The sequence below is a fragment of the Corvus hawaiiensis genome, chromosome 2 (genome assembly GCF_020740725.1).
Source record: "Corvus hawaiiensis isolate bCorHaw1 chromosome 2, bCorHaw1.pri.cur, whole genome shotgun sequence".
NCBI classification, from domain to species: domain Eukaryota; kingdom Metazoa; phylum Chordata; class Aves; order Passeriformes; family Corvidae; genus Corvus; species Corvus hawaiiensis.
Window position 1 is genome coordinate 94,185,280 of NC_063214.1, and position 19,084 is coordinate 94,204,363.

Consider the following 19,084-nt stretch of genomic DNA (forward strand, 5'->3'; position numbering starts at 1 on the left):
CATGTTAATTATACAACAATCAAGGTTTCACAAACTGTAAACACACAAGAAATCCTTATTTTGTCTGCCACTGTGGTTGTCAAACCTGTGCTATCCTTTCTAGCACTGCATGGTACAAAGAATCATGGGAAGCAAACAGGCACCATGGAAGGACTCATCCTTGCTAGAAGGACTGACCTGCAAAATATCCCAAATGATTAAAAATATTGGAGTGGCCTAGCCCATCCATGTAATGTCTCTTTAGATAAGTTTGTTTTTACTTTGGATTACAAGGTGGAGGTGAGGTTCATTCTTAAAAATACTGTTGAGGAAAGAGGGCTTTTGATCCTCTGTTTAAATTTCACCCTGCATATTAAATTCTATCTCCTAGCCTTAGATTATAGTATCTACAGTAATGATCTATCCAAAATGTGACAGCAACATTACTGTAACATAAAGTCCTTGGGACCAGTCCTGAAGCATATTTACATTTCCATAGCCTACTTAAATATAGTGTGTTTGTTTTACTAAACTTAGATACTGTAGTATATTTTATAAGGTCATCTGCCTGCCTCAAGACCTCACATTTCAGCTACTATCCTTCCTATGAGAATTTATGCAGTTTCGATTGAAGGTTGTCAACACCCTCTTTAACTCAGCAAAGGGTTCTCTGTGAAGGAACATAAGATTTTTCCATTTAAGCCTCTAAGGGCATGTAGGCATGCTTACTAGCATGTCTACATTGTGCAATGCATAACTGTGTCAAAGATGCCCAAGTTCCAAGTTCCATATGAGGTGATACATCTGCACAGTACAATATACCCTTATGGGTATACCCTCTGGCCAATCTGCAGTGCCTCTTTGCAGATCAAATTAGTCTTTGGCGCCATGCAGTTCTTGTGAACATGCCTGGTTCTACAGGTCACTTATGGATATTTTCTCTGCACCATATTCCACTGGATGGATCTGCCCTAGAATTAGGTTTGGGACAGTACATTTCATCACATAGTATACCCACTGACTTTCCATGGGGTTTTGTTCCAACATTTAAAAAGTCGTATGTTCCGGCTTTTGTTTTCATGTTGGACAAGTAGTTCTCGCCTCTGTACCAGACCTCCTGTTGGGATCTCCCGCTATAATCTGCCTGACTAGACCTTGGGCTTTCAGGAGTGAGACTAACGCTTCTTTTCAATGAATAATATTCTTTTGCAACAGGGCTGATATAAAGGTATATTCTTCCTTCCACCCAAGAGAAGAAAGTCCATTAATTTCAATAGAAACTCTCCATGCAGAAAAGGGAGAACTGTGCCCCAGGGAACATTCATGGAAGATTAATGGTGAGGAGAGAAAAGTGATACAGTACAGGCAGAACAAAATCAGAACCCACCACACAAATAAAACTGGACAAGGGTTCATTTTTTAAAAGTCAGTCAGAAACGGCAGGAAGGCTTTGAAAAAAAAATCAGGGCTGTTTCAGTGCACTTTTGCATACATTGGCTTTCAGGAGACATGAATAGAAACCTAACAGTAACTCTTTTTTCGTACCTCCTTTCACAGGTCTCACTGGCAAAGAAGGATTTAGCACTTAATTCCTGTACTTTTATGTGGCAAATTAGGAATTTTCACCTTAAAAAGAAATTGCTTTTCAAACTCCCATAAATTCTGGATTTTATTTTTTTAAATGGTGGAAAACATTCCCTACGTTCATCCCAACACATAATAAATAGCAGTCTCCATTACTGCTCCCCAGAAAGGTGTAGGAAATTGGACCTGGCCAAAGAGAGGTGTTTATCATTCCTCCTGAGGAGACGCTAAGGATCTGGACCCTGTCCTTAACCCTTTTTCTCCTCAGTCCTTTTTAGTTTAGACTAGCGCATTTGCTCTCTTTCTCAAAATCAAGTATCCGTTGAGGAAAGCATTTAACTCGAGACTTGGTTACTTGATGAAGTAGGGCCTGCTGGCACTGAAGTGTCGAGACCAAAACTGGAATAACCGAGTTGTAATATGTTTTATTTTTCAGTTTACCATCGGCTAAAGGTAAAACCCCTACACCATTTTTTGCATCACTTTAGATAACAACTGCTTGGTTTGCATCTGCACCAAAACAGAAGGAAGGTGGTGAAGGAGACTGACACAGCATGAGATCCTGCAGTAGACAGTGGCTGGTGACTCTCTGTCAGGAAGCACTGAAATGTGGATGGTAACTCTGACCCCAACACAAAGTCCCATGTCCGTGGGGCTTGACAACAGAAGTGGTGCCCACCAGAGCGGGACAGAGGACATGATCAGAGAACCTCTGAAGATCTTTTCTTCATGAGTGCAAGACAAGAGTGAAAGACAAGGAAGTGCAGCCTAGTGAAGAAGTGTTCTCTCACAATGTGGCACTACACTGGCAACTGTGGCTGTCAGCAAAGCACCTTCCATTCTGACTGTTGACACTAAAGTGAAGATAAGCTTTCAGAAAGGTTAGTACGCACCCTGACTTGGTTTATTTTTGAGTCATTTTTGAGTCATTTATGGCCTAGTTTCTTTGTCTCTGCCACTTCCTAGCATGACAAGAGACCAGAGGCAGGTGTTGGGATGGCACCAGTTTTTCTCATTTAATTTGTGAAGCACCATAAAAAACAATCAATGAGCATGGAGCGTGCTCTGGATTTGTCTAAGTGTAAGTGGCTCAAACACTAACATGTGAATTTAGTAAAGTCTGTGGAATGGAGATAAATTACAGCAGCAATTGAAGTTGAATGTGATATAGAAATCCAACTAACAGAAGACTGTCTGGAAACAATTATTCAGAAAGCTGCTGACCCTCTATTTCTTTAAAGAGTTAAACATTTGGATCAGTTAACTGGCAGCTGCAATAATAGGCATATGCTCTAATCTTTGATCCGTAGCTGAATTTGCAACTCTTTGTATGAGAAGCAGATCACACAGATTTGCATATTTTTAAGGATCTATAGGGAGAAAAAGAAGAACAAAACCTGCTTTTCCAAGACGCCACTTTGAGATCACACAGAGTGTCATGGGTCCCCTCAAGTACACTAATGTTCAGAGCCAGTTGCAAGACTCACAAATTTTATAAATGGCCCTAAACTGTGACATTCACATCTGAAGACTAATCAAAATTCCTCCTAGAACAGACTCTTGCAAGCCAAGGTTGCATCATAACTCTTCAGAGAGTTATGTACGTCTATCATTAAGATACCGTTTCCGCATCCAAACTTGTGTCAGAACTTTCCTGAAATATTAAAGAGTCCAGAAGTAATAGATAAATTAAAAACTGCTTTGTAACCAAATGAGAAACTGTTGACTAGACTCAAATACATGAGCTAGTAACAGATTTACGCCAAGGTCTTGACATCTTCTTAGATTTGGCAAAATTTTTCAGTGCTGATGAAAATTCTGCAGAGATAAGACAACCAATTCTTTTGTGTTTAAAGTTCATTTCTTGCTCATCTCTGTTTTCAACACCAACTGAAAGATGTTTACTTATCACTCATTTTGGATCAACAGTCATGCTTATGGCACAGAAGATTTCCTCCACTTAGTAGTATTTCCTCAGAAAGTAGGTCCTACTGAGAGAAGTGAACAATATACTGAGTACTGTGAAGAAGTAATCATCCCTGCAAATGTGCTCAATTGTGTGGGATGTTTCAACATAGTCTTTACTCAATTCACACTTTACAATAGGCTTTCTCTCCGGGTTCACCTACACAACACTCTTTGACATCAATGAAGATGATGAGAGCAGCTATTTGTTATTTGTCTATGGATACTTCCTATCATCCCAAACAAAAGTGCAGACTACTGCATGGGACTATGCAGAGATGTGTGAGGAAGACAATGCAAAGAAATCACTCTTTGAAAAATATTCTGTGTAGCTTCCTCATAGTTCCCCACAGTAAGCCATATGGAGGCATGAAGGATTTGTAGAAGCCTGACTGACACAGGAGGCAGCACTTCCAGGCGCTATCTGCCTTGTCCTGTGGATAGGCAAGACTTTGTAAAGTCCTGGCAAAAATCCCATGAAGAGGAGAGGAAGGTGTTGCACATTCCTGGGTAAGGTGTAGTAAGGGGGTGGGGTGATGCAATGGTGAGTGTGATCAGACCACTGGCAGGTGAACCAGAACTTGAGCCATGAGCAACAATTTCAGTATCTTAGAGAGGGAGAGAATAAAGAATAGCATACAAGTTTTAATGAGAAAAATTGATTGCTGATGCAGAGGTTTTGAGAAGGGACCAGCACGTGCCCTAATAGCACACATGTTCCACACCATAAGCAGAATCCAAAGTAACCCAAAAGCCAAAACAAAGGTTTGCTGCTTTTTGTACCTTTCCAACAGCATTAGTTGGTACTCTTCTGTCACCAGCAGGGCCATGTAACAGACTTTTCAAATTCTGGAAGCATTATTAAAATAAAGGGCCAAGTCTTGCATTGTTTCTTTATTAGGAAGAGCTATAGGTCTCTATAGGACTATTCTTTATTGTTGTTTTGTATACCTTTGGGTGCCTCTTCCTAATGGCCTCTGAAAGATTTCTGATCTCCTAGAACCTTATTTTTTAGGGCATTGTGTAACCTGCTTGTTTTGTGAGAAGGCAGAGTGCAAAAATGGAGAAATAGAAATTGCCTTATGTGCTGTATAGTATGATTTCAATTACTTCACTTAGTTATTGCTAACCATATTTTATAAATATCGACACATTATATTTGTTCCGGCCACTGAAATGATGCTTTCGAAGCAATTAAAATATGTATTCTGATATATTTTGTCAATATTGCCATTGTACAAAATTGTATCATCTTAAGAATTGCCTCCCTACAATTTATTCTCTGTATCTTAACTTTGTACAGCACTACAAGATCATTTTTCTCATGTGCTAAGTGGGATTCTAGTATATCACTACATTCAGTCAAAATTTTGCAAGTTAAAATAAGAATACCTGTAGATTATGAAAATGAGACCAAGAAAGTAGCCTTTCTCTTTACATAAAGCAGAAAAACTGGCAGAAAAATTCAGTAAAAGCAGATTAGAAAAGGGGTGTTTGGGAGACATTTCATTATTGTGGACTACAGTAAAACCAAAGCATACCTCAAATTAGAATTACTTACCTTAAATTAAAAATGTTAATAAGCCAAGACATTAACAAGGAGATGATATCACCTTAGTGGTTTGGTCTAAGGTAATTGCCTAAACTCCCTCTGTAGTTGAGAGAGAAAGAGAGACCCCACCAGTAACAGACACTGATTTTAATATGGCCATGTGAGGTACCATCCTAAAATGGCCATATGAAATGGTTGAACAGAGATCTGGAGGTGCCACCCATGACAGGGAAAGAAAAGTTACCTGAAACTAGATAGCTAATTCTAAGACAATCACAGCAAATTATAAAGAATCCTGCTCTGACATGAATTCCCAAATTTTAGAAAATGAAAATCCCATTTAATTTATAAGGTATTTTCATTTATTATAAACAGATGCGCTAGGGATGAACATGCCTGTTTGTATCTTGACATAGATTTCATAGTCTGGACTTCAAATGACAGCTCTGGAGTTATGAATCTTGAGATATATTTTACTTCAATTTAGGAAGTTCTAGGAAGCTCAGGCTCATTTATCTATTCACAAAAGCCTATGATTAATAGAGCTGTTTGGTGTCAGATTTTAATTCTTCATTTGAAATAAGAAAGTTAGTGAAATAAGGATACTCACAATAGGCTTTCTACAGCCTTTCCTTTCAGAAAGCAAGGACAAACTCAACAGCATAAGTGCTTTTCTCTTTGACGGATGAAGTCATGGAACTGATTTCAGATATAGTTTCCGTATCTGGGCCTTAGGCAATTATAGTGAGCATCAATCTCATATCCATACCATATCAAAGGGATGTTTGTCTGTGTCTCAAATCAGACGTATGTATCTTTTGTGAATGCAGTACAAATTAAGCTAATTTCTTGGGTTTGACTCTACAAACAGACCAAGTAATGGTCATCAAAGTTCATTGAAATAAGTTTTGTCACAAAGCTTAGTAGTGTTTGTGAGCATGTGTTTTCATAAAACTGACCTTCTTTTGAAATATGTGGATTGAAGGCCAATCTACACTGGCCAGAGAACAAAACAGGACATGGAGAGTATTTGCCCCATTTCTGATGTTCTAGTTCTGTCCTTCAAAATAATTAAAGACTGGATTTGCCATACGGCAGTTTTCGGTTTCTCAAAACAGAAAGGGAGTGGGAAGAAACAGAAATAAAAATATATAAAAGAAAGAGCAGAAAAGAGAAAGGATTGCTCCAGCCCTCCAACTTCCCTTTATCAAAGGCAAAAGACCAAAGGGCTTTCACTTGTCTGAAGACTAGACCACGGGCTAGGATACAAACCCTGGTCCCCTTGCGTTGTGATGCTGAGCACTCATCCTACCCCTTTGCTGTGGCATGTCAGAGGGTGGATTGCCACAGCACTAGGGAAGGGTATCCTGCAGGACCAGCTCCTCACCTGACCCTCTGCCTAGGGACAGTGCCAGTTTGCATCAGTGAGAATTTAACCCACCTGTGACAGATGTAGTGCAGATGAATGACATTGGGCTCAATAAACCAGTCAAATAAGATGTGCTGAGAGTGGCTGTAGTAACATACAGAAATATCCTTCAGTGAAACAGCAAAAGAGTACCAGTTGAGAGACAAGCCTCACCGGTTGATGAGTATTAAACCTAGGCTGGACTTTGCACAAAAGCATTACAGCGATCCCCACAAATCCATACACAATGGGCCAGGAGAAGAGTGCAACAAGCTAGCAGAGGAGCTAAATTAATCTCTTGCATCGTGTCTGCTGCTGAGAGTAGTGTAGAAATTCCTGTGCCAAAGGCACTTTGCAAAGAAAATCAGAGTGTGGCCTTTATACAGATTGAAGTCTCTAAGGAGGAAGTTGTAGAGTAACTTGAGAAACTCAAGTGCAGTAAATCACCACAACCGGATGGTGTTCATCTGGGAGTTCTGAGGGGAAATAAAGCGAGAAAAAGCCAAGATACTGACAAGAGGATGCCTTCTTCCCTTGAAAAATGCATCAGCACAAGAAGGCTGGGAAGCCCTATTATGCTGCCTGTCTTCCAAAGGAGATGAGGAAAATCCTGGGAATAGAAGAGCTTTGAAGTTTGCCACAGTTTTAGGGAACCCAAAAAACCAGCTCTGAATAACAGCTCAAGAGAGAGTTTGCTGGATAAGAAGACCCCATGAAGATGATCTTCAGTCTCCCAAACCACTAAGGCTGTTACAAAGGGGGAAAGTGCACTGGGTAACTTTGAAAAACCAGTGGAGAAGCCTTCAGAGGAAGAGTGGACTGACAGGGAAAAGGTGACCAAATGATCCAAATATTCTAAAGGTTTTACAGGGGTCACTTTTAAGCAATTGTCACAAAGAATATTAAGAAACAAAACTGAGAATAATACTTGATGATGATTTGATGCTGGAATGAACTATAAATCAGTCTGGAAGAAGTGAATATGGAAGCATTTCTCTTTCTATTGAGACAAGTAAAGGTGAACACCCAGTAGTAGGTATCAGGACTAGTGTCATAACAAATAAATGAGTCTGAATTCCAAATCCTAATGCATTCAAATTAGTGTATCCAGAATCCACTCAAGATCTGGATTCAAGTCACACATGTGGTTCCCATCTTAAAAGAGGACAAACCAATTCCTGAGTTGAAACTCCTGAGGTTTGTGCTCTGAGGTTTGAATACTCCATATTCAAAGACTCCAGCTTACATGACAGTTATGTATGAAATATGGGGGGCTGGAGGAGTGCATGTGTACACATAGCATGCAAAGGAAGCAATTAAAAGTAAACCCAAAACAATTTAAAAAGTGATTCATGGAAAAAAGTGCTCTGATGCAGAGACTGTAAGTGTTTGTTCTTTACATTAACTTGCTGCAGCTAGCTGAAAGGGCAGAAGATTACAAGTAATAGGACAGTGGAAATTTTGCTGGGTTTGGTGAGCCCGCTTACAATCAAACATTTTAAATTATCTGGATTTACATGGCTTTGTACCCTTTCATTTTCTCTCCTCGTTTTTTTCTGTTCCTGTAGGCCCAGTGTACTGAAGGCAAAGCTTCTTCAGTTTTAATTCACTTTGTCTTTTGAATTCATTAGATTTTGAAAGCTTTCAAAGGAAGTCACAGGTAGGCATTAGAGAAAATATAGAAAGTGGGACACTTCTGACTGTTGTATGTTTCCAGTGTCTAAAAAGAAAGGGTTTTTTTTAAACCAAACTGTAGGAGGGTTCACAAAAATAGATATTTACATTTACATACTGGGACAGATTCTCAGCTGCCATGGAGCAGCATTACTCCATCTTCTTGAACAGAGCTAATCCTATTCAGCACAGCTGGCTCTCACACGTGTATATATGTGTGGAATATGTTCAAGATTCTTTATATTTCCAAATATACAGAAAGCTGCTTCTCCCTCCAGGTGCTTTTGCCTGTGCACTAAATAGTGGGAGTTTTAACTGAGGGTGGTGTCTTCAGGGAGGCAGGGTGCAAAGGAATGTTGAAGTGTAAGGAGAGGGATGCATGAACAAAGGAACTGGCATGAACATAGAAACCCAGAGAAGAAGGTGAGGGAAAAAGGAAGGAAAATGGTATCCTACATAGCCATGCTGTGCCAAGCAACATCTGCATTCACAGCAACAGGGAGTTAAACTATGCTTGTGCAGCAACCATGTCTTTTGGAAAACACCTCAGGTGTTTACAGCTAGGTAGCAGGAAAAACATGAGACCTGCTAATGATAGCAAGGTGGAGAAAAAGGAGCTCTGCGCTCAGCTGTGCTGTTGCAGGAGTCACGTAACACAGGACAGAGAGTAGGTGTCATATCAGATAGTGCTAATAGGTACCAATAGCCACCTTCACCCCTTTCCCCTCAGTCTCTCCCTGCACCAGAGTCAAGTGAATATCAATGTGAAACAACTGTGTATGACCGTGTTCTTCTGCCCACACAGTGGGACCCTGGTAGTGATTCAGACTGTACTGGACTCTGGACACATAATATACACTGAATATCCATAATAAATAATAATTACCACAGTAGGGGGCAGCAGCCAGCTGTGGAGGAAGAGTAGGGCCAGCTGCTGGAAGAAATGTAGGCACTGGCTGAGCATGCAAGCTGGGCACTGGGGAGGGCAAGAGGGCCATGGCTGGGAGCCAGTGGCAGCTTACTGCCAAGAAGAGGGAGATAAAAGCACAAAAGAGTTTCACCAGAGGGAGCTGCTCCTGGCCACCCCTCAGCAATCGGTAGCGGCCCTGATCCAGGAGGGAAGGCCGAAGGCAAACAGGAGCATCGCCAGCCTGAGTGCGTGGCCAACACTGCTCACACATACCATGCTGGAGCTAGCAGGATGGGTGTCTGTAAGCCAAGCAAGCCTGCTGCAGGGAAACAGCCTTGCACAGACCTGCTTGCAGGAGACCTACACCTCCTCCAGAAATGAGGACAGACCCATCCTGTTCCCCTCAACATCTCCCCAGATGCACCTCCAGCAAAAGCAGGGTCAATACTCCAGAAATGAGTGCAGCTCCAAAAGAGACTGATAGGCACATGGCCAATGCTTTACTGAACCCCCTGATGGTCAGATCTCCTTAATTTCATTTACAGAGAAATGTTCTGGCAGCTCTGAAGATCCCCAAACAGAGCGCTATTACTTGTCTGAATTTCTCGGAAGGCCTGATGCTTAGCGCTTGGGTTCCCCAGGTCGTATGGTAAACAAAAAACTGCTTTTGAACACACTGCACACACTCAGCAGCCCAGTCATCTAGTACAACTAAAATTTATCATAGATTTAAAATATTTTTCTAACCCCTCTGAAAAGTAATTTCTAAGACCAAATCAGCTTTCCAGTCTCATTTTCCCAAGGCCATTCGTAGCATGATCCTCACACACCAGCTTCTAAACAAGAGCCAACAGCATCACAGGATCAGCTCCCCTATTTGCCCCATATGGAATACTTAACTCTTTCACCAGCACAGCATAACAATTACTTAGCACGTTCTCTGTAATAATTTTAACAATGTGGCACTTTTCCCTTGAATTTAGCTTAGTGAAATTTATCTTTACTTATATTCATGTCTTACCTTCAAGTGTGCTTTCTGTGCCTGGTTATTTTTCACTGAGTTCAATTTCAAATAGATAAAACCTGTTTGCTTTTCTCTCCCAAGAAGGAGCATGTGTATTTCCAGATTCTATTCGCATCCACCAGGAAAAGTCACACTCAACAAATGAAGCTTGGTTGGCTTTTTTTGCTGTGTTCCTGGTTGGTTGAGCACAGGGGGTGTGATATGGGTGATGTTAAAGGAAAGCTGCTTTTCCTCCATTTTTCAACATAGAGGCTGACGGATTTTTCAGTCCCAATGTAAAGAAAGAGCTACCATCTGAATCTCAGTTTATGTAGCCCACAAGAGAGTGAAGAAATTGATAGAGGACATCCCAGGCAAATAGGGTATGGTATCAGGGAGAAACATCCATCACTTTTGCGGGTAGTAGACAAGCATAATCCATGTGTGAGCTCAAATGCAAATTCATGGGCAACAAAAAGCCTGTATGTTGAACATATACACAGTTCAAACATAAAGAACCAGATTCTTTCTGAATAACTTATATCTGAACATCTGACCTTAAGAACCAGCCTCAGCTAAGTGCTGGCAAACACCGACATTTGGAAGGAAGTTAGGGGTGTTGCACTATTTTGAAAGCTCTGTTTTGAACCAGCTGTCATTGCGAATGTCTGCTGGTACCCTGTCTTAGCATACAGACTGTCACGGTTGAGCATAATGAGAATGAGCCAATGGAGTATATTGAGCTATGCTTTCTTGCATGTCCTTGTAGCCCAAATTATCCCTTCACACAGCCATAACAGGTAAGCTTTGAATCTATTTATGCCACATTCTAATTGGTTCCATTTAATTTGTGTATATGTCTCTCTATGTGTGTTTGTATATACATATATGCATATTTATATGCACATATGTATGTTTGGACATCATTATTAAAAGTAAATATGCATATTGTCACAGATTATTGCTATGTACATAACAGATTCTTAGAGTAGTTGGCTTTATTATACAATAAAACCATAGAAATGTATTGTCTTCTTTAGAATAAATAAGGAACACAGGACTCATTGTACCATATACATTTAATAGTTTGGACATCTCAGTGCCCACATAAAAACAAGGAAACATATATTGCAATAGGCAGTATAATTATTTCAGCGAGGAACATCCATCCCACACTCCTAGAAATATGAGATTCAGCATCACAAGATTCTAGAATTATGTCATCAGCTGCACGAGTTTCACAGCTTATCTTTATGATTTTATGTTACAGAAGTAAACTCCAACAAAAATGTTTAACACTGCCAATCTAACAGCACATTCATGTTAATACTAGCTGTAAAGATTTCAAAAAGGTGAATAGCATCAGCATTTCTATACATATGTGTGCACTTAAGTATATATATACATGTATACACACACATTCACGCATAAATGCACACATATAGGTGTGTGCTATGTATATAACCTGTCTTTAGATATGCCATTATTTTAAAAGGTTGGTTCCAAGTACACTAAACTTGACAACAATGTTCTATACAGCTGGCCAACTTAAAGAAATCCCTGCTGGTGCACAGAAGATCGAGCTAGCTGGGATCATTAAACATCATCGGATGAGGCTGCAGGTAGCTGAAATGTTCCTTAATGAAAATTTAAAGAGAGCAGATTAAAATTATATTCCTCCAATCCAACAGAACACAAAGGTAAAGACAGTCAATTACAACCAAGATCTCATTTAGCACTAAAGGAGTGTTGTAGTTTGTAGATCAGAATTTATTGCCTGAAGTGAACATCTAGGCTTGTGACTATGTATATAATTACTTTCTACAATGTACTCTCCTAGCACTCAGATGTAGTTATGGAAGATTATGTCTTCCATAATTTTAGTCTGTTACGTTCATGACCAAGAGTAGAAAATCTCAACAACTGCAACAAAGTTTTTTTATCTGTGCTATTCTGTCTTTTTACATTATGAGAAATAAAAGAAATGCAAATGCCATGTATTTGTTTTTTTAACTCCTAGGTTAACTGTTTTAATAGTGTTTGGTTGGTCAATAAAGTGGCACCGAAGAAGTGGTTCAAGCAGGATACTCTACCTGTGTGCCTGTTCAGAATGCTTGCAGCCATCCCCTGGACACATCAGGAGGGGGTTTCAGTGACAAGACACCAAGGGTGCTCAGCTCTGTACCAGGTCTATTGTTAGATCAGAGAAATGCATCACAACTTTAAAAACTCATAACTAAAAAAGATACTGACAGGCAGCTTTGTGACTAGAAGAGATGAAGAACAAGGCTGAAAGGACTGCTACAATAGGGAAGATTAAGTGAGTTAAATATCTATGGGCTGCCTTAATGCTAACTAAACACAACATCACACTAGTTAAAAGAGATCAAAGAAGGGAAAGAAGGAAATTTGCAAAGTGATATAAAAAGAAGAAATATGATGACGTTAAGAAAGGAAAAAACTGACAACAAGATACTCTAGGCAACACAACCACTCCCTTGAGACATGGCATCACTTAGGAAATTTAATCTAGGGAAAAAAAACCCCCACAAAAATATGCCATAAGAAACAATTTCATTGTGTCAGGGAGATGTACTGGATGACCCAAAAGATACATTGCTAATTGGTGTGCACCCCTTATCTGCAATTTTCCTTGCTTGTATGGCCAACTCATCATTACTTGTCTGTATTTGGTTTCTCTGGGTCCCATCCAACTCATGCTGCACTCAACACAAGTTTCCAACAGGAGCAATAGGACCTCAATGTGTGCTCCAAGTCTTTGTGGTTCTAAAAAGAAGAGGGGGGAAAAAAGCCCACACTACTCTGCAAGAACTTAATTTATCTGGTGTATGAACATATATGCAACTAAACCAGATTGGTCCCTTAATACTTTTTGGATATTTAAACCTGTGTTTATCCTTAGAGATATCTGAGGAAATGTGCATTTGCTTTCACTTGGTGCAGCTAAAATTTTTGCTAGGGAGGAAACTTACAGTTCATCTAAAAATAACTTCTATTGAAAAACTGCTTTGGTCATGGAAGAGTGAAGAAAATGCTCTACACCAAACTAAAAAAAATTATATATATTACACAGAAATGGCAGAGATCTTTCTATTGCTAAAGCAATAATGCAACCAATGAAAAAAAAACTGACCATGAATTCTGAACTCAAGACCATAGTTTTCAAATCCTTTTACCGAATGTCTTCATATATATAATCAAATAGTGCTTAAAATCCAGCTTGCTTGCAGGTAGGGAATCACTATTTTGTGGCAGTTCAGTGCTGGCCCCCAGAGAGGCACAAATTTCTGTGTAAGTGAGGCTGAATGTTCAGGGGTCAGGGCTGTGTGTTGGTGTTGTCCATATATCTAGAGGCTGGTATTGTAAATCTTTAGAGCAATGTTTCTTGAAAATACTAAACAGACATTTTGGTAGCCAGTATTGAGCCTGTGGCTATAATGCTTCAGGCTGTGATCTTGTCAGCTTTTACAAGATAAGTAGGGTCAGGCAGGGTCACCACTTGGATTGGTAATTCTAAAGAAAGGCAGGAGCTGCAGGAAGTGTCTCAGGCAATAGAATAGCTGTAACCGTTTTCCCTGAGTCTTTTCTAATACCCTGATGAAGGCATAATGCCAAGCTGTGACACAAGAGCAAGACCCTCAACCTCTGCAGCCATCAAGTGCATCATTTTCAAAGGGGTCTTTCCCTGGCCTGGCATGGAGGTGTGAGGTACAGTATGTGGGAGATGGCAAAATTTAGGTGCTGCTGGCACACATGGTCCTGGATGAATAGAATGTAAATTTGTGGCTCCAGCATTTTTCATCAGGAAGGGGATACAGGGATGAATGCCCTTTCTGACATCTTTGGGGATGCTGGCAGCTCCAAATTAGGTTTTGTCCATGTCTATAAAGCAAAAGACAAGCCTACTGAGCGAAGACCTTGTACACTAACTTTCAGCCTCACACACTTCTACAGAAAGTATAGAAGGGCTGATAATGAAATCCTTGCCCAATGGTCTACATTGCCAAGAATTTTAAATTGTAGGTTAACCAATTTCTCCTCTAAAGTTCAAACAATAAATAAAATTCTATGTGAAAAATGGAGCCTTTTATTCCTTTGTTATAATCTGATCAGAGTAAACTACAGATGTTAAAAGGCACTGTAGTTCAAAGAATTAAAAGAATCTTACAGGGTTTGTACAAAGAAAAGAGTTTTAGAGAATGATATGGAAAATATTATAATGGTTTTATATAAATCAGTGGCACATCCCCACTTTGAATACTGTCTTCAAATTTGGTCACCTCATCCCTGAAAAAAGAAAGTAGAAATAGAACAAGTCCAGGGAATGGTAATGAAAATGATAAAAGTCAAAAGGATGGGAAATTTCTTGAGGAAAGATAAAGAACATAAGCACCAGCTTGTCTCTCAGGAAAGATTTATCCTCATGGGACATTCATAGATATGGCGCTTAGGGACATCATTTAGTGGTGGACTTGGCAGTGTTAGGTTAATGGTTGGACTCAATGACCTTAGAGGCCTTTAATGAATCTATGATTCTATGATTCAAATCATACTGAACTGAACAAACCCTCTCCATAAACTAAGAATACTTACTGTTGTCTCAGACAATCTACAAGATGTCTTTGGACCCCAGCAGTTTTGGAAAGGTCTGGGCCCTTTCATGAATCAGTCATTGCAGGTATTTTCCTCAGTGCACCCTGTTCTCCTAGAGAACTTCCATCCACTGGAGGCCAATCTGACTCATGGACAGTGGGCAGGACACAGAGCTACATATAAGAAACACTTGTTTTCCTTTGTTAAATCATAGGATCATAGAGTGATTAGGGTTGAAATGGACCTTAACGACCATTTAGTTCCAACCCCACCACCATGAGTAGGGATACCTTCCATTAGAGCAGGTTACTCAGAGCCCCATATAACCTGGCCTTGAACATTTCCAGGGGTGGGGTGTCCAATATCTCTGGGCAACCCCTTCCAGTGCCTTATTGCTTTTGTAGTAAAGAGTTTCTTCCTAATACCTAATCTAAATCTATTCTTCTTCAGCTTAAGGCCATTGCCCCTTGTCCTGTCACTGCATGCACTTGTGAACAGTCCTTTTCCAGGAACTTGACTATATTCCTAACTAATTTTTTGGGTCTAACTTTTAGAAACTTCACTTTTCTCTACCTTTCTTTCTAACTTGTGAAAGTCATAGGTGATTGAGAGGTATGAATCTATTGACTTGACTGGCAACCTTTTCAGCTAAATCACTCATCTTCCTCGAAAATGTGCCATGTGTCTATTAAAATAGTCTCAGTCCCGAAGGGCTTGCACAATCTCCCTCACTTTGTGTGATGAGATCCCCAGTCTTGGTCAGAGTTCTACTTAAGCATGACTATAATATAAATAACATTTTATCCTCAAGATCTTCAAACTTAATTAGCAGCAAAGGAAAAAAAACCTCTTTCCTATCCTGCAAGGTGAAACAAAAAGGTATTGAGCTGCAAATGGATGAAAGGTATTGCTCTTCCAAACAATGTACAGCTAATTAAAGGAACTTGCTACTGCATGGTTAGTACTGAGACAAACAGCATCATATTTGTAAATGAGGAGTCATTTTTATGCATAAAAGCAAATCGTCACACAAAGTTCAGGTTGGGTTAAATTCAGTTACATGCATTATGCAGAGGATCAGATTAGATGATAATAACAGTTGCTCCTAGCCTTAAAAAATCTGAGTTTTATGAGCTGCTACCATGCAATGATATCTAATCCATTTTCAGTTCATGGCATGTGCCAGTCAACAGGCAGTGTCAGGATGGCACCTTCACTCATGGTAAGCCATCATACTGGGCCTTCAGAGGATCAGGAAAGTCTAGGAGGTTTTTCAAACTGGTGGCTGTCACACCTCTTTCTAGAGCAGGACAATTCCTTTCTCCTCCAGCCCTGTATGGGAACCCTGGAGGCACCAGTCATATTCATGCTAGCATGGTGTGTCTTCAGCTCTGTCTGCAGATCAGGAAACAGCAGTCAAAGTTCAACAAGGTCTTGGGCAGAAAGGTTTGGAGGAAAGTGAGGAAATCAAAAGGTCAATGGCTGAAGTTAGCTGTATCTTTTGACCTATGTGACAGCACACACTGGAGTCCCAGTGCCCCATTACCCAGACCAGCATCCCTTCCATCCCCGTCTAAACCCAGAACCACCCACAGGAACATGTGGAGGCAGAAGGTCCATCCTCAGCTGCCCATGGGTGATTTGTATAACTGCACCTTGGAAGCAGGACAACATTCCCCATGGACAGGTATGTTCTGTGAGGTTCCTGGCACTCTTTTCTACTTTAGATATCCTAAGGTGGGGGCAGAAGCCAGGAGAGCTCATTTGTCCTTATTGCCTTATCTCATGTTACCTTACTGTGGTGGGGCATGATAGATACCTGATTCATCTCTGAACTGTTAAGAATATGTTAATGCTAATAAGACACCAAGAGAATAGAGGCACTCTTTGCCATGATTGAACTTACCTACAACTTCAGTCATCTTACAGGCCCCCCAAGAAATCAAGGGGGATGTCTTCTAGTGAATAGCTGTGCTGGAGTCATTTCAGTTAAGGAAAGTTGTTTCGGCCTTGTGGGTTGAAAATATTATCTACTGGGGGGGGAAAGAAAAAAAAATTAAAAAGGGCAAATCAGCTCCTTACACTAGTGGTTTTATACCATCAAGGTGTACTTTTATATAAAGTCACAGAATACACATAAAGTAAGCACAAAATGCTCATGCAGTTGCTACTCCAGGATGTTTGTAATAGCAAGTTAGATTGTAAATTATTTCTTTAGAGGGCAGAAAGCACAGTGGAAATAATGTATATTATTCATAAAAATGATTGTCCTGTTCACTTGTATACTTCTGCAATTTATTCTGTAACAGCTTTTTACTTCAAAGAAATCACTAGCTAATGACATCTCAAACTTAAAAAATCCACTTATTCACAACCCTGTCCCCGAGGGAATTCCTGCATGTTATCAGAAATTTTTCCAAAGATCATTAACAGATATTACAAACCAATTGAAACTGAGTATTTTCTTTGCAAATTACTTTTAACTTTAGAGCTATTGAAAAAAGACATTGAGTGATTTAATTTACTTAATCTGTCTACAGATTGCAGCTATGTGCATATCCTGTGATTGCATTTCCAACAAAAAGCATATATAACTATCCCTAATAGGGATATTTTTCTAAATTATCGTACAAGATCAGTAAGATCTCTGCAGATATTAATGTTTACTTTTTCATTTAGAAAATTGCACTCAAAAAAGAAATGGGCATCTTTATTCTGTTGTTATTTTAGAAATAATAGCACACTATAATACTTATTTTACCTGCTATTTTAATTAAAACTCCAATAATCATCATATCCTTTGAGGATATGTTCTACTGATTTTCTGAAAAATCACTGTATTTTCATTAGGCTGTGAAGACAATGTTTTAGAAACACCTTACAAAGCAATGAGTATACCAAAAGAGATCCTCTATCTTGCACCAATCCAAAACAGCAAGCTAATTCAGCAGTGGAGGGCTGGAGATTGTATCTGATTCTGTACCTCATTGCCTTAAATTCCAGAGAACCTTACATGTGTCAGCACCACTTCTGCAGGAAGTAGGAAAAATCTCTTCCCCCATGAATATTTAGCTTGCAGCTTCCTAGCTAAGGTTCCTGCTCTCTTTGCAGATAAGAGAAAAGGGCTTGAAGCCCCTGAAGGTTGGGTAGACTTTGAAGATATTGGCTTTGAATGAAAGTGAACACAGCTGCTGTACTTTGCGTACTGCTCAGTCCTGATCATGTGTTACATGTGCTTTACCAGGACACTCTTGGTAGACATATGGGCAAAGCAGGATAGTTTGAGGACGAGAATCAGGATTAACTGCTGGGAAGTTCAGCGTAGCTGAGCTGGTGACTGGCCAAGAGGCATGAGCAGATAAAAGGTTTTAGACATCTTAAAAATTTTCTTATCAAAAATGCAGGTGATGAACTTAGTGGGTATGTAGATTGGGAGCCTGGACTTGGACATCTATATGCCACATGAGCCTCAGTCATCCATCCCCTTTTGTGGCCTTGGGCCCAAAAACGGCTATTCAGAGAAGGACCCAGATTTTTCACAGCAAATAGGTGCATAAACATCTTTTCTTATCTTGCTTTGAGTGGTGGGAGAAATGTGCAGGAAGGGTGACAGAGAATTTGCAGGTGGTAGCACCTTCCTTGGATACTCTGCATCTTCCTATCAGCTGGGTCAGAAGTCTGCAACCAGTCTAAAAACTTCTCCATTCCCAGTACTATTGAACTCTCACTCTCTTGCTGTTTTCCTTTCCTGTGTTACAACAGAAAGATCTCCCAATTAAAAGATTTCTTTTTTTCCCAGTACATCAAAATACATGGGGTCAGTTAAGTTAAGGAAATTTCCAAACTCTGTCAAGAGCTGAAAAAATTACTCCATGAGCTATGTGGTGTCCAGTTTTGTCCTGTAAATATCAAGAGACCATAAATTTTTACAAAGGTCCCATGCCATTAACTTGGCAATTTGTTCCTGCCACCATCCTGTGGAGGTAGGTAGGCATGAGGAAGAAGAGGAACTGGCTGCTACTGAGCAATTAATATCTGCACAGGTTACTGGCTTGGTTTTAACCCACGCTACACTCAGATAAGTGCAAAGGGAGGATAGCATGCCCTTTTTCCCTGATAAAGTTGCAGCCTCATTCCTGCTCTTCATTCACCCCCATGATCTCCTCAAGACACTTGTCTAGTCATGGTCCAAGCCCCTAGTTTACAGCCATAATAGCACTGAGACTGTCAGTAGATGTCTCTGTGAAATCCAACTACTTTTCAGGATTCCCTCATTTTAGATGTGTTTCCCTCACCCTTCTGCCACACACTCGCAACTGGCATTACAGTGTCAGATCAGATGGCACACATGGAAAGCCAGAGCTAGTGGCTCAGAGCTAGTGGAAAGCCACATTT

The 19,084-nt window shown here is 40.0% G+C and overlaps 2 long non-coding RNA genes across 20 annotated transcripts in view; one reads left to right on the forward strand and one right to left on the reverse strand.

Annotated features, from left to right (window-relative positions):
- Nucleotides 1-11,795, forward strand: part of LOC125337102 — a 177,660-nt gene extending 165,865 nt beyond the window's left edge. For 5 of the 6 annotated variants that reach the window (XR_007207961.1, XR_007207963.1, XR_007207959.1 and 2 more), the window contains one exon: nt 2,000-11,795. This is a non-coding gene — a long non-coding RNA (uncharacterized LOC125337102). The remainder of the gene's footprint in view (nt 1-1,999) is intronic. The other variant, XR_007207967.1, reaches the window with a different exon arrangement.
- Nucleotides 11,137-19,084, reverse strand: part of LOC125337077 — a 39,935-nt gene continuing 31,987 nt past the window's right edge. For all 14 annotated transcript variants that reach the window (XR_007207957.1, XR_007207946.1, XR_007207940.1 and 11 more), the window contains 3 exons: nt 16,596-16,722; nt 12,169-12,265; nt 11,137-11,712 (listed from right to left, as the gene is read on the reverse strand). This is a non-coding gene — a long non-coding RNA (uncharacterized LOC125337077). The remainder of the gene's footprint in view (nt 11,713-12,168; nt 12,266-16,595; nt 16,723-19,084) is intronic.